The sequence below is a fragment of the Barbus barbus genome (genome assembly GCF_936440315.1).
Source record: "Barbus barbus genome assembly, chromosome: 20".
Taxonomy (NCBI): Eukaryota; Metazoa; Chordata; class Actinopteri; order Cypriniformes; family Cyprinidae; genus Barbus; species Barbus barbus.
In genome coordinates this window covers 15637821-15652845 of record NC_136748.1, presented here as the reverse complement: position 1 = coordinate 15652845, position 15025 = coordinate 15637821, and the positions used below count along the sequence as shown (strand labels likewise).

Sequence of the window (15025 nt, the reverse complement as noted above, 5' to 3'; positions counted from 1 at the left end):
GAACGTGCTCAGTCGGTGTTGAACAGCTTGAATACGTGCAAGAGCAGGACGGTGGTCCCACTGAAACGATTTCAGAGGCTCCTGGGGCATATGGCAGCTGCTGCGGCAGTCACGCCGCTGGTGCTGCTTCATATGAGACCGCTTCAACACTGGCTCCATGGCCGAGTCCCGAGGTGGGCGTGGCAACGCGGCACTCTCCGGGTCCGAGTCACACCGGCCTGCCGTCAAACCTTCACCCCGTGGTCAGACCTCTCATTTCTCCAGGCAGGAATGACCCTGGAACAGGTCTCCAGGCATGCTGTGGTTTACATGGATGCCTCCATCACCGGCTGGGGGGCCACGTTCGACGGGCTTGCAGTGTTGGGGATTTGGACAGGCCCCCAACTGCACTGGCACATCAATTGTCTAGAGTTGCTGGCAGTACGCCTGGACTTGTACGGTCTCAAGACGCACTTACGAGGCAAGCACGTACTGGTCCGCACGGACAAAACTGCGACCGTTGTGTATATCAACCGACAAGGTGGTCTATGCTTCCGTCGCATGTCGCAACTCGTCCGCCACCTCCTCTTCTGGAGTCAGAAGCATCTGAGGTCGCTTCGTGCCAATCACATTCCGGGCTTGCTCAGCCGGGCAGCCGACGAGCTGTCATGAGCTGCGCTCCCCGGAGAGTGGAGACTCCATCCCCAGATGGTCCAGCTGATTGGAGACATTTCGGACTCGCTCAGGTAGGCCGCGGGGCCTTCGCAAGTATGCGTTTCCCCCAGTGAGCCTTCTCGCACAGACACTGTGCAAGATCAGGGAGGACGAGGAGCAGGTCCTGCTCGTGGCACGGTACTGGCCCATTCGGACTGTGTTCCCAGAACTAATGCTCCTCGTGACAGCCCCTCCTTGGCAGATTCCTCCGAGGAAGGATATACTGACTCAGAGACGGGGCACCTTATGGCACCCGCGTCCAGACCTCTGGAAACTTCATGTCTGGTCCCTGGACGGGACGCGGAGGTTCTAGGTGACCTACCCCAAGAGGTAGTTGACACCATCACTTCGGCAAGAGCGCCATCTACGAGACATGTTTACGCCTTGAAGTGGAACCTGTTCGTCGAATGGTGCTCTTCTCACGAGAAGACCCCCGGAAGTGCCCGATCAGAGTCGTCCTGTCCTTTTTGCAGCAAGAGTTGGAGCGAAGGCTGTCTCCCTCCACCCTTAAAGTCTATGTGGCTGCTATTGCTGCCAACCATGACCCCATGGAAGGGAAGTCGGTGGGGAAGCATGACTTGGTCATCAGGTTCCTTTGGGGGTGAGAAGGTTAAATCCTCCACGGCCCCCCTCTATACCCTCTTCGGACCTGTCTCTAATGCTCAGAGCACTACAGCAGGGCCCATTTGAGCCTTTGCAGACAGTTGAGCTGAAGTTTCTTTCAATGAAGACTCTGATTCTGCTTGCATTGGCTTCCATCAAGAAGGTAGGGGACCTGCACACAATTTCGGGCGACGATTCGTGCCTAGAGTTTGGGCCGGCTGACTCCCATGTAACCCTGAGGCCCCAGCCCGGCTATGTGCCCAAGGTTCCCACTACTCCCTTCAGGGATCAGGTGGTGAGCCTGCAAGCACTTCCCCCGGAGGAGGCAGACCCAGCCCTAGCTTTGCTTGTCCCGTCCAAGCATTGAGATTCTTCGTTGACAGGACGCGAAGCTTCAGGACCTCAGAAGGACCTCAGGACCCAGCTCTTTGTCTGTCACGGAGGCCGGCAGAAGGGGAATGCATCTCTAAGCAGAGGATGGCCCACTGGATAGTGGAAACCATCACCCTGGCTTATCAAGCACAGGGTGTGCCCTGCCCGTTCAGGTTGAGAGCTCACTCTACTAGAAAGTGTTGCATCCTCCTGGGTGCTGGCTCGCGGTGCCTCGCTGGCAGATATTTGTAGAGCTGCGGGCTGGCCGACCCCTAACACGTTCGCTAGATTCTATTGTCTTCGTGTGGAACCGGTTTCCTCCTGTATTCTCATCTCAGACGGGTAGAAGCACTGAGAGGCTCCGGTTTCGGGTCGGCTTGCTAAAACTTCTCCAGAGAGTCCGTACTGTAGACCCTGTCGAGCTCCTCTGTTCCTCGGCAGCCAGACGTGGCAGAGCGTCTGGCGCTAGGCCCTCACTCGATGAATCCGTGAGAACCGGTAGAGGGCTGGGTTCCATATGTGAGACCTAATTGGATCCCATATGTGTAAAGTCCACGGTATAGCCTCAGAGCCCGTGTTTCCTCAGCAGACTTTCTGCCATTGTCCAAGAGGCTACAATCCCCTCTAATCTTTTATATGCACCGAAACGGTTGTTCATATGTGTAAGTGCTTCTGAACCTCCTTTGGGAAGGATAGGGTTCCGCAGCGTTCCTGTTCCAAGTGGAACGGGTACATTTTCCCAGTGTTATCCAGTCTTACTGAGTGGGTAGCGCCATAGCAACAGTAACTGGTCTTCTTGTGGTAAGCCTGACCTGCGCCAAAAAATAGGGACGCAGGAGGCTTCCACAGGGCACTGGAAGGGGCAGTATCCGTGGCCCTTTGGTAGGGATCCCAATTTGTCGGTCACCCGACGTGACTTGGAGTGACCGACTGAAAGGGAACGTCTCCGTTACATATGTAACCCTCGTTCCCTGAAGGAGGGAACGGAGACGTCACGTCTCGACGCCACGGCTGTTGTACCACCGCTTAGCCGCCAGGTCACCGGCTCGGCTCCTCAGCGAAAACCTGAATATGCGCTGCACCTGCTGCCTACTTATTATGCAATAATCGCATGTGCTTTGGCTCGTTTAGTTACACTCGAAGTGGATTGGTCTCTCTAAGTGAGATCCCAATTCGTCGGTCACCCGACGTGACGTCTCCGTTCCCTCCTTCAGGGAACGAGTTACAGAGCTTTGAAATGTTAGATTAATTTAGAAACCAAACATTCAGGCTATATATAAAAAAAAAAATAGTTCTGTAATAATTTATGAATCAGAACAGACAACCTCAGCAAGTGCTGCCTTTAATTAATTTGTTGACTTTAAAACTGGATTTATTTTTTTAATTTGTCATCCAAAATAAAGGCAGGATCCTTTAATGGAGTGTATGAGTGAATCTTTGGCTAGCTTCCACTGTATCCATGTAGCAGACAGATCTTAGAAGAGTTGGAAGGTAAACACCCCAGCTGAGCTATAATTGGCCAGGTAAGTGTAACTTTTTTTTTTTTTGTCAGACGTCTTTTAATTCAATTAAGAGCCTGACCCGCTCTCCTCTCGTTACCCACTCATTTGCTTTCGGAGTTTTTATCTGCCTGTGTAATTCTGCTTTTGGTGTCACGGCTATCATAAATTAGTGCGGCTTAGGCTTGCGCAGGTTGAAGCGTGCCAAGAACAAGGCAAAAAAAAAAGGTCTTCTTGTTACGCTTTGCCCAGAGACAGAGTATAGCCACAGTGATTGGTCATCTGAGAACGTAATCGTTGTTTCAAGATCCTCATTTGTTCTTTGAAGTAATTTCAAGTAACCAAGCAGATTTTCAATCTATAAACTTGCAATGTCACATAGGGAACACTGCCATGACTACAGACTGTCTGGAGCATTAATGCATTTTGCTTTTAAAGGTACAGTTCATCAAAACAACAAGAATTGTGTTATTTACACACCCTCTTGTCATTACAAACTTGCCTTCCAAAAAACACAAACTAATGATGTTCAGCAGAATGTTTGGGCTGCTCTCTTCTATACAATGAAAGTAAATAGAGACCAGGGACTGTCATGCTCCAAAAAGAATAAAAAGTGTGCACTCTATTATGAGTCTTCTGAAGCCACATGATGTTCCTCAGCGTGACGAACAAACTAAAATTAAAAACTTTTTTATTTATTCTCTGAAAATCTTGATTTATAGTCATGGTTACCATTGACTTACCATTTAATTGTATAAAATAGCCTGGACATTCTGTCACCCTTGTTAAAAAGAAGTGTGCTTAATTGCATTTAATGTGCACTTGTAGGGTACATTACATCTTAAAGGTATATTTAAAAAAAACTTCACATAAGTATCCTTAAAGTAATTTTCATGACTATGTTTTTAACACAATAAGTACACTTAAAAAAAATTCCAATTAAAAGTTTTACTCTAGAGCATGACAAAAGATTAAAACAATGGTTTTAAAACTTTAAAGAAGTGCATTTATTTTGATGTGACTAACATAGTACTTTATAATTTTAAATTAAATTTACTAAATTGTAACTTTATCATTACAAATGTGTAATTACAAATACATGACATACAAGTTTCAGTAGAAATTACATTAAAGATAATAGAAGAAAGATAATAGAAGATAATAGAAGAAATAATGATCAAAGATAATAGAAGAAATAATGAAAATGCATAAAAATGTACGCTTAAGTCCTAACTAACTGCACATTACATTCATTTCACACTTAAGTATTTCTTTCCATAATAAGCACTCTTGTTAAAAGTGAAAAAAATACTTTTTTGAAGGTATTTTAGACATTTCGCACAGGTTCTGGTCAGCTAAAATAATAAATTCAAAATCAACATGTTATTTTCCCGTCAAATTCATGATATCATTAAGAATTAACCTGATAACTTGATGTTAAGTATGTTTTTCAAGCTATTAAAACGGCCCTGGGGTCTCTGAGACCCCAAACGGAACATAAGGGTTAAAAGGTGTCAGAGCCAAGCTCCAGGTAGACGGCGTGGCCCTTACCTGTCAGATGCTGAGAGTGGGGAAAGGTGGCGCTGATGGGGGGGCGAGGAGGGATGGTCCCGGCTGTATGCTTTCAGTACGTACTTCTCAATTACACCTCTGACCTCCGCCGGCTCCTCCCAGCTCACCTCCACGCTGGAACCATTTACACTCCCAACTCTGGAGGGAGGCAGCACACTTTGTGGAACTGTACAGGAAATAGTAGGTGAGAGAGACACGTGGAGAAGCAAAGCAGGAGACAGAGAGAGAAAGAGAGAGGCAAAGTAAGGGGGAGGAGAGGAACAAGAGTGTGAGAATCCAATTGGGAAGGAGAGAAAGTGTGTGTCAGGCCAAAGAAAAGCAGCACACACATTCCTCACTTTTAATAGACACAGTAAATCATATCGAACCATTAGCATAAATACAATTTATTAGAGTTGTAACTTTTTCAGCACTGATTTAATATGACTGTACATCCAGCGTTCATTCTGGGCTATATTTCACGCCCATCAAGCGACGGCTTGCTTTCTCTCCAGGATTCACATTTTAGGGGGCATAAATAAAACAGTCAAACATATGCAGAAATGCAACAAGCATCATTTATGATGTGTCACAGGCTACAGAATCTCTTTAACACTCGTTTATACAATCAAAACAAGCCAGACAGCAGATGTGTGTGATATATCCACCACTGGAACGCTGGTCTGACCTATAATGCGGTATATACACATTTAAGTAGGAAGTCCTTGTGATTCATCATCTGTACCAACAGGGCTGCTATTACAAATGACAGAGGTTTCCTTAACCAAATAATACTGCTATGGAATGGCAGGAAGTAAATGTGTAACTATACAGAGAGCGAAAAAGAAGCCTGATGGAATTCATTTTTGATCACTGGTTTAGCAAACTTATTCCTAATGGATAAAATCAAATCCTGTTTTCTACTTTTCATTCAGTACTTTTAATATACAGTATCTCACAGATGTGAGTACACCCCTCACATTTTTGTAAATATTTTATTATGTCTTTTCATATGACAACACTGAAGAAATGACACTTTGCTACAATGTAAAGTAGTGAGTGTACAGCTTGTATAACAGTGTAAATTTACTGTCCCCTCAAAATAACTCAGCACACAGCCATTAATGTCTAAACCGCTGGCCACAAAAATGAGTACACCCCTAAGTCAAAATGTCCAAATTGGGCCCAATTAGCCATTTTCTCTCCCCGGTGTCATGTGACTCGTTAGTGTTACAAGGTCTCAGGTGTGAATGGGGAGCAGGTGTGTTAAATATGGTGCCATTGCTCTCACTCTCTCATACTGGTCACTGGAAGTTCAACATGGCACCTCATGGCAAAGAACTCTCGGAGGATTGGAAAAAAAAAAGAGTTGTTGCTCTACATAAAGATGGCGTAGGCTATAAGAAGATTGCCAAGACCCTGAAACGGAGCTGCAGCACGGTGGCCAAGACCATACAGCGGTTTAACAGGACAGGTTCCACTCAGAACAGGCCTCGCCATGGTCGACCAAAGAAGTTGAGTGCACGTGCTCAGCGTCATATCCAGAGGTTGTGTTTGGGAAATAGACGTATGAGTGCTGCCAGCATTACTGCAGAGGTTGAAGGGGTGGAGGTGTCAGCCTGTCAGTGCTCAGACCATACGCCGCACACTGCATCAAATTGGTCTGCATGGCTGTCGTCCCAGAAGCAAGCCTCTTCTAAAGATGATGCACAAGAAAGCCCGCAAAAAGTTTTCTGAAGACAAGCAGACTAAGGACATGGTTTACTGGAACCATGTCCTGTGGTCTGATGAGACCAAGATAAATTTATTTGGTTCAGATGGTGTCAAGCGTGTGTGGTGGCAACCAGGTGAGGAGTACAAAGACAAGTGTGTCTTGCCTACAGTCAAGCATGGTGGTGGGAGTGCCATGGTCTGGGGCTGCATGAGTGCTGCCGGCACTGGGGAGCTACAGTTCATTGAGGGAACCATGAATGCCAACATGTACTGTGACATACTGAAGCAGAGACTGGGCCGCAGGGCAGTATTCCAAAATGATAACAACCACATACACACTTCCAAGACGACCACTGCCTTGCTAAAGAAGCTGAGGGTAAAGGTGATGGACTGGCCAAGCATGTCTCCAGACCTAAACCCTATTGAGCATCTGTGGGGCATCCTCAAACGGAAGGTGAGGATGCCCCACAGAGTCAAGTGGTCTCTAACATCCACCAGCTCCGTGATGTCGTCATGGAGGAGTGGAAGAGGACTCCAGTGGCAACCTGTGAAGCTCTGGTGAACTCCATGCCAAGAGGGTTAAGGCAGTGCTGGAAAATAATGGTGGCCACACAAAATATTGACACTTTGGGCCCAATTTGGACTTTTTTTACTTAGGGGTGTACTCACTTTTGTGGCCAGCAGTTTAGACATTAATGGCTGTGTGTTGAGTTATTTTGAGGGGACAGCAAATTTACACTGTTATACAAGCTGTACACTCGCCACTTTACATTGTAGCAAAGTGTCATTTCTTCAGTGTTATCACATGAAAAGATATAAAATATTTACAAAAATGTGAGGGGTGTACTCACTTCTGTGAGACACTTGAAACCAGAAAATTAATCAATTTACATAAATAAAATGGGTTGCAACAGGCAATTTACATTGTAGTAACTGTCAAATATGTCATTTAAAGATACACATTTATAACCATTAAAATGAAACCATATTTCATAGACCAATGTAGCCTGCAAAGTCTATTGTTTTTTTTGTGCTTAATTCATATGCACAATTAAATTAAATTAAATTAAATATGTAACCATCATTCAACATACCTAAGGCTCTTTGTCTCAATAAGGACACCACCATCTCTCTCTTTCTCTACCAGACAGAATCTTCATCTGTAATAAGGCAGTGTGTGTGATGGAAACTCTCACGAGAGCTTCATGATAAGCTATCTTCAAGCACATCTCATCTCCTTGACTGCTACATATATTGTGCAGATAAGAATAAAATGGGCTGGCCTGAAAACTATGACACATACAAATATCCACATGGAGCCTGTAGTGCTGGCTAAGTTGTAGGCCTTTTTGTCTCAGGTGAGGAAGTAGGAGTGTGTGTGTTCAGTATAAATGAATGTAAAGAGTAGCCAGAATACACTGTATTTTTTGGGAACATAAACTGTACTTTATGTATTTACATATAAGATTACTGTAAATTACCGCTCAGAAGTTTGGGGTCAACACAATTTTTTTATGTTTCTGTAAACAGCCAATGTTGCATTTACTGTATTTGATTAAAATTAGAGTAAAAACAGTAATATTGTCAAACATTATTTTTACAATTTAAAATAATTGTTTTCTATTAGAATATATTTTAAAATGTAATTTCTTCCTGTGATTGCTGCATTTTCAGTATCATTACTCTAGTCTTCAGTGTCACGTGACCCTTTAGAAATCATTATAATATGCTGATTTGGATTTATTATATGTATATATACATATATTTTACCCTTAAGAAGGAAAGTGCATACATCAGACCTTAGGATTTTTCCAGTAAGATCAAAAGCCTAACTGCTGACATTTGACTGCCAATTTCAAACTGTCCTACCAGTCTCTCTGCTGCGCCCCCGCTGCCACAGACGGCTGTCCAACCTCCTTCTCCTGATGCCATCATTCTGTACAAATACTCTGTACACAAAGAGAAAAAACTATTTAAAAATACATTTTCTTTCTCCATACTATTCACTATACCATTCATGCTCATGTATTGACAATTTGAGTTATTTCCCTGAATGTTTCCCTCGTTGATGCATAACCCTGCTCACAGTAACCCACAAACTGTTTCTCGCTCCATCTCCATCACTCACAAGAGAGGTACCTTGGCTATATTTGTCCGTGCACATTAGCTTAGGTGCAGTTCTCAACAGTTTTGCAGTATTGCTGATGAAGGGGACAGCAGTAGCTGTTTTAGATATGACCTCTCCGCGCCCCAGGTGTCGTGTCGTGTCTGCGCCCATCGCTGGGCTGGACATATTATGTTGTTTTTCTGTTTGGTCTTTACAATAACAAACCCCAAGCAGAAAAGACAAATCAGGCCAAACAATCGCCTGACACAGAGACAAGGCAGGCAACACGAGGCCAAAATAGCTGCGGGTCAATGAGGCTTGGCTATCGCGCTGGTGGGGATGTGCTTGCGAAAAGGGGTCGGATGCTGCTTTTACCCGTGAAGGGCTGCAGTGTCAGGTCCTCTGCGCTCCTGTCTCTGCCCGTGTACACCAGAATGGAGTCGTTTCCCCTGCAGTTAACGCTGGTGTCAGCTGACAGGCATCCATCTAGATTGACTCTGACAGCACTGCTGGACACGGCCGCCAAGCTTACGACAGGCCCGCGCGCGAATCTAACATCCCTGATGCAGCCCCCAAAACCTGCAGCGTAGCACAGACGAGGATGAAAGAGAGACAAAGACAGAAGGAGAGACAAAGGAAGAAAGATGTTTAAGTCACATTCTGAACTGGCTGGATTTATCTGAAACAACAAAAACAGTCAGCAAACTCCAGACAGATAGAGTACATTAACATTTTTTTCAGTTATGTCTGAAAAATACACTATGATACACTATGATTTTGATACACTACGATTCTATAACTATAATGTCTCAAATAGTTTACTGCAGAAATAATAATAAAGAATTAAAAGAATTAAAAACAGAGCTCGCACTCAAGTCAGAAAAATATATCAGAGGGTGCTTCCAACTTTTTTGAAGTTTGAGTTTGAGGTTTTCAGGATAATAAAACCTATAAATAACCAGCAAGTGACTCACCATGCAGAAGGCTGTGTTTGTTCAGGGCTTTACACCAGGTGGGACTCCCCCTAGATAGAGTGGAGAGCTGATGGTCAGAGGGCCGCCGATGCCCTTTCTGTACTGTTCATATACATCATTGAGGCCAGCGCCCACTAACAGGCCTCTCTTCAGCACATTTACAGTGTTCCAGCCCCGTCACAGTAGGACAGGCCCACCCATACGCTCAACTCTGCCGTCTGTTCACCCCAACACAACACCCAGAAGAGAACTCCACCCTGCAGCTCTGCCTGGATGCCATAAGGACAAAAGCAACAGTTACAGCGATGATTTGAAACACTGTAGCGAGCATATATCGTTAATGAACTGAATCTATCGCACTTAATCAGATATCAATGCTTGCAAAATCTTGCAGCACTGAGGTTGTACTTGAACAACAAAATTAAGCACAAGTCATGTGCCATGACTAATTTAAAGTCATGAAATCTAAATGTATAAAATTTACGATCAATTTTTTGCTTAGTTGCACAATTTGTGTTAATAATTAATTGCACTAAACTAAGTGCAAGGAAACTTAGATTAGATTTAAGCAAACTTACCAAAATGAAATCTTTCCCATCTATATCATAAGCGAACAAGAGCATTGCATTCAGTTGATCAGTTTTGAACTCAAATGATATTTCAAAATAATCTCCTCCAGTGAATATTTCAGGCTTGACTTTCAGAAACCCTGAAAATAAAAATTAAAGAAATAGACTCAGTTAGAAAATCTCAACATTAACACTACAAATTATCAGACCATGTGAAAGAAGTCTAAAGTAGGATGTACCATGTCCTAGGAAGTACACCCCATCTTCAGAGACAGCAGGACAGCCCTCCCAGCTTTCATAGGTCTCATGTTTTTCGAGTGCTGTGTCCCAGTCCAGAAGCTCCCATGCATCAGTAGTGCCACTGGATTTCTGCACCATCACATCCCTCAAACACCCAGCAAACCCCTGCTGCACCAGCTTGGCTGGACCTGTATATATATATATATATATATAAAAAGCACTTGCAACTCTTTGTAGATACATGGATATTGTCAATCAAAATATTTAGAGATAAATTACCAGCATCTTGTCTAAGAATGGTGAAATTCTCTGGAATCCATCCTATGAAAACACCCGTGTTCTGACCGATGATGGTGCTCCCACTTGTAGCTGATGCTGATCCTGACCTGATACTCCTGAACACATGCCAATGCTAAATCAATACAATAATGTTCTTCTGAGATTGTTCCTGGCGGGTCTAATAATCAGAGCAGGGCGCAGCAGTATTTTAACAACTTTATTGTTATATTCCAATGGTTTCAGTTGGTGTTCTAGTGCAGATAAAGTCATATTACTCCAAAAGAGTGACTGAGATTAAGCAATCCTCCCTCTGGTGGGAAAAATCCCCTGAGACCGCTTTGAGACAGGAAGCGGGAGACTCCGCTTCACACCTTCAGTCTTAATTGAAATGTAAGTTCAGGAAAGGAGAGGTTTTTTTGGCCTAATTATTCTAATCACACAATGAATGGCAACGATTAACCTTGATAATTCCTTTGCTAGAAATCTGTTCAAGTGGGGGACTTTACAGGCACTGAATAACAGAACAGGACAGAAGTGAGGGTGCGGGGCTCGTCTATGAGTATCATATGTGTGTGCGTCATTACCGTTGTATTGATTGTCCACAATGATTGTTCCCACGGCCTGTTTCCTGGTAGCGATCAGATGGTGCCACTGGTTGTCATTATAGCGTCTACCTCCATCGTTGCGAGGGCTGAGGGCCACGGCTGAGGCCTAGCATCAAAGGCTGAGGGTTAATCACTCGCTTATCATGAACACAACACACACACTGCACAAATTATGGCTCATCAGCAGCTTTAGGAGGAGGAGACGTTCCCCTCCCTTAAACACTTTCAATATAAACAGGATGCAGGAATGCAATTTGATCTTGTAAAGACTGTAAAATTATTTGAAATATAAAGAAGTTCATATAACTAAGGTTTTGCACTAGAAAAACTATTTGCCAGGAAAAACTTTGAATGGTTGGCTAAGCCTTGTTGAAAGGTTAAAAAAAAGTTTATAAAGCATTGAAACAAATAAACAAACAGACAGATAGACAGAATGATAGTTCTATCATGACAACACTTGGAAGATTTTAGCATGTTAATGGATAAGACAATGTACATTTGGTCTTGGCGGAATAGATCTGCTATGGTGTTGAATTGCTGCTACTGTTGGTTATTGCTGTTGTTGTAGATTATTGCTACTGCTGCAAAGCAAGTACAGGAACTTGCTACTGCCAATACGTATGCCAGTATGGTGCCATGAGTATTTAAGACATACTGCTGCTGCACAAAAAATAAATAAATAAAATAACCCATAGCAGATCTATCCAGGTGGAGCTGTTGAAGGTGAAGGGTATCAGAGGAACTCTGAAAGCGTGCAGCGAAATGCTCTAGTGAATGCTAACCAGCCATTTAAATGTAAAGCAGTAAGCTCATTGGCTGCAGATGCAACATGAAATGAAAATATAGGAATGAAAGATATAACTATAGATAGATAGAATGACAGACAGAACAACAGATAAATAGAGCAAAAGACAGAATGACAGTGTCCCGAATCCGGTTTATGAACTTCCGTTCACTCACCACCAGAGGTCACCCGCTCACCACATGGACTCTTGCACTACACTACTGTTGCACAACCCTTCACCCCCCCCCCCCCCCCGGACTACAGTTCCCATCATCCATTGCACTGATGACACACACACACACACAGAGCTGAAAGCACTGATTACACAGCTGATTCCTATCACATGCCTTACTTAAGCCATGGATTTCCTCATTCCGATCGCAGAGTATTGTAAGCACATATCGCTACCCTAGTTGATAGCTACTTTACGGAGCCTATCGTAGTTTTCATAGTCATAGTCTTGCCTGTTTTCATTCTAGCCTGTGTATCTTGGTTTAACCCTTTGCCTTGCTGTTTTGGATTGTGTTTGCCCCTGCCCCGATTATTGCTCGCGTACTTGGATTATCTCTCTTTGCCTTGCCCTGTTGAATACTGGAGTTTTTTTGCGATGGCATTAATCAACCGATGAGGTCTAAGCTCATAAGCGATGGTTCATCACTTTGCCAGTTTATGGACTATGCTTTGTTGTGTGTTGGCGCTTCATTCACTGTGGGTGTCGTGGAGGAGGAATGCACTCACTCATGTAATGGCAGCCGCACTGGAGCACGAGCACAAAATGGCGGCAACAGCGAAGCCCGATCGCAAGATGGCCGTCACAGTTGATTTTCATGAATCAAGCCAAGTCATAGTTAATCTTCTTGAGTCAAGTCAAATAACTGTTAATCTTCATGAGTCAAGCCAAGTCACAGTTGATCGTCATGAACCAAGTCAAGTCACAGTGGATCTTCACGAGCTAAGTCAAGTCACAGTTGATCTTCACAAGTCAAGTCACGTCTCAGCGGACCTTCCAGAGTTTCTTCACGTCTCCGCTGGTCTTCCAGAGTCTCTTCACATCTCCGCTGGACTTCTAGAGTGTCTTCACGTCTCAGCTCATCATCCAGAGTCACACCGTGTCACAGCTGGTCATCCAGAGTTACGTCACATCACAGCTGATTATCCAGAGTCACGACGCGTCATAGCTGATCATCCAGAGTCACACCGTGTCACATCTGATCATCCAGAGTCACACCGTGTCACAACTGGTCATCCAGAGTTATGTCACGTCACAGCGGATCATCCAGAGTCACACCACGTCACAGCTGATCATCCAGAGTACTGTCACGTCCTGGCCGTCACACCCAGATATTCAAGGTCAGTCCTTCAGTATCCTAGTCTGGTATCCAGTGTGAGGGATGCACCACTAGTGTCTGCACGCACAGCTGGCATCCCCAAACCCACTCACTTTAGCCCTCCTGTCCCTGAACTGATTCCCCTGTCTAAAGTGCTTCCCATGATGGGGATCGCTTTTTGGTGTGTTTGGGTTGCGTACACCACCATGGAACCTCCCGAGGTGGCAGCATCCACTATGGTGTCTCTAGAGGTGGCGGCTGATGCTGCAGAACCTTTTGAGGTATGGAGGCCGTCTATAAACTTCCTGGTTGTTCTGTCATGGCCTGGTTGTTCTGTGAACTTTTGCCCTGCTCCGAACCGGCCGAGGAGGCCATCTCTGAACTATCGCCCTGTTCTGAACTAGCCAAGGTAACTGATTGTGAACTGCCTGTCCGTCTCGTCTCTACTGATGTCGAACAGTCTATTTTAACTGTCACTGCCATGGAAACTTTAAATGAACTTTCTGTATGCCCTGTTAACTCTGTCATTGCCAAAGATACCCCTAGTGAACAGTCTGTCTATCCAGGTTCCGTCAATGAGTTTGATTCTGAGCTCTCTGTCTGTCCAGTTTCAGTCTGATTGTGAATTGTCTACCTGTTTAATGTCACTTACTGAAATGTCTACCAGTCCAGTTTCAGTCAATGCACCCGGTTTTGGTCTGTCTGCCGGACCACTACCCCCAAGTGGGTTTAATTCTGAATTATCTGTATGTCATGTTCCAGTCCATGAGTCTAATATTGAACTGTCTGTCTGTCCAACCACTCTCAAGGAGGCCAATACCGAGTTTGTTGCCCTGTTTGTCACAACCCAGAAACCCGCCTTTGAACCCTTAAACCCGCCTGTCATGAGCCCAGAGACTATCAATGCATCTCGTGTCTTTCATGTTAACTCTGTCACTGCTGTAACAATTTATAAGCTCAAAAGGGAATTGTATATCAATTATATTATATTTAATTGTGATTAATTACAATTATTTATATCGTGTGACCGTAATAACTGTAGCAGAATTAAATTGCCATCAAATGATCTGTCCGTCCAGCGAACATTCATTGCAAGTTAGTATCAACTCTAAGAAAGGATATTTCCTTGGCCACAGGAAATACTTTCCTATTAATGCATTAAAGTGTGTAGCGAGGGTCAAAATCGTAAAGAGACATTTAATTTGCAAGGCAGAACCAGAAACTCATGTAATTTGTGCACATAACTTTTATTAACTAAACACTAACGCAAACTAGTCTAACAAACAAACATATATACAATCACTCATGCATGGGGAAAGGGCTAATGAGAGTTGATGGATGAAACCATCAGGAAAACCAGAGAATGCAGTTATTGAAAAAGTCATTTAACCACCTGAGCAAAACCATCAGCACAGTTTATAACGGGGTCTATGACTTGTACTAATAACCTCTGTTTTGTTTAGTTAAATGTACAATACTTGCAATGCATTTGATCGTGATGAGTGTCCCGAATGCAGTCTCAGATGAAAGTCTTAATGGTTTCAAGGTTTTGGATTCCTGATCACGCTCTTCCGGGTTGAAGAGTGATGAATTCCAAAGATGTTCTGAGGTAGAAATGTTCTTTCCAGGTAGAAAGTGGAAAAGAGCGAAGAAAGAGATCTGCTGAGGTCCGAGTATCCTTTGTTGAATGGAAAGTCAAGGCCGCAAG

General features: G+C 44.0%; 1 pseudogene across 1 annotated transcript in view; it reads right to left on the bottom strand.

The window, feature by feature from the left end:
- The window catches only part of LOC306886729 (usherin-like), a 249435-nt pseudogene that overhangs the window by 152619 nt on the left and 81791 nt on the right, over positions 1 to 15025 (bottom strand). The window contains exons 22-29 of the transcript in view: positions 11185 to 11311; positions 10601 to 10702; positions 10321 to 10509; positions 10091 to 10221; positions 9513 to 9781; positions 8914 to 9117; positions 8301 to 8380; positions 4719 to 4905 (exon numbers count right to left, since the gene is read on the bottom strand). The product of the transcript in view is annotated as an usherin-like (transcript). The remainder of the gene's footprint in view (positions 1 to 4718; positions 4906 to 8300; positions 8381 to 8913; positions 9118 to 9512; positions 9782 to 10090; positions 10222 to 10320; positions 10510 to 10600; positions 10703 to 11184; positions 11312 to 15025) is intronic.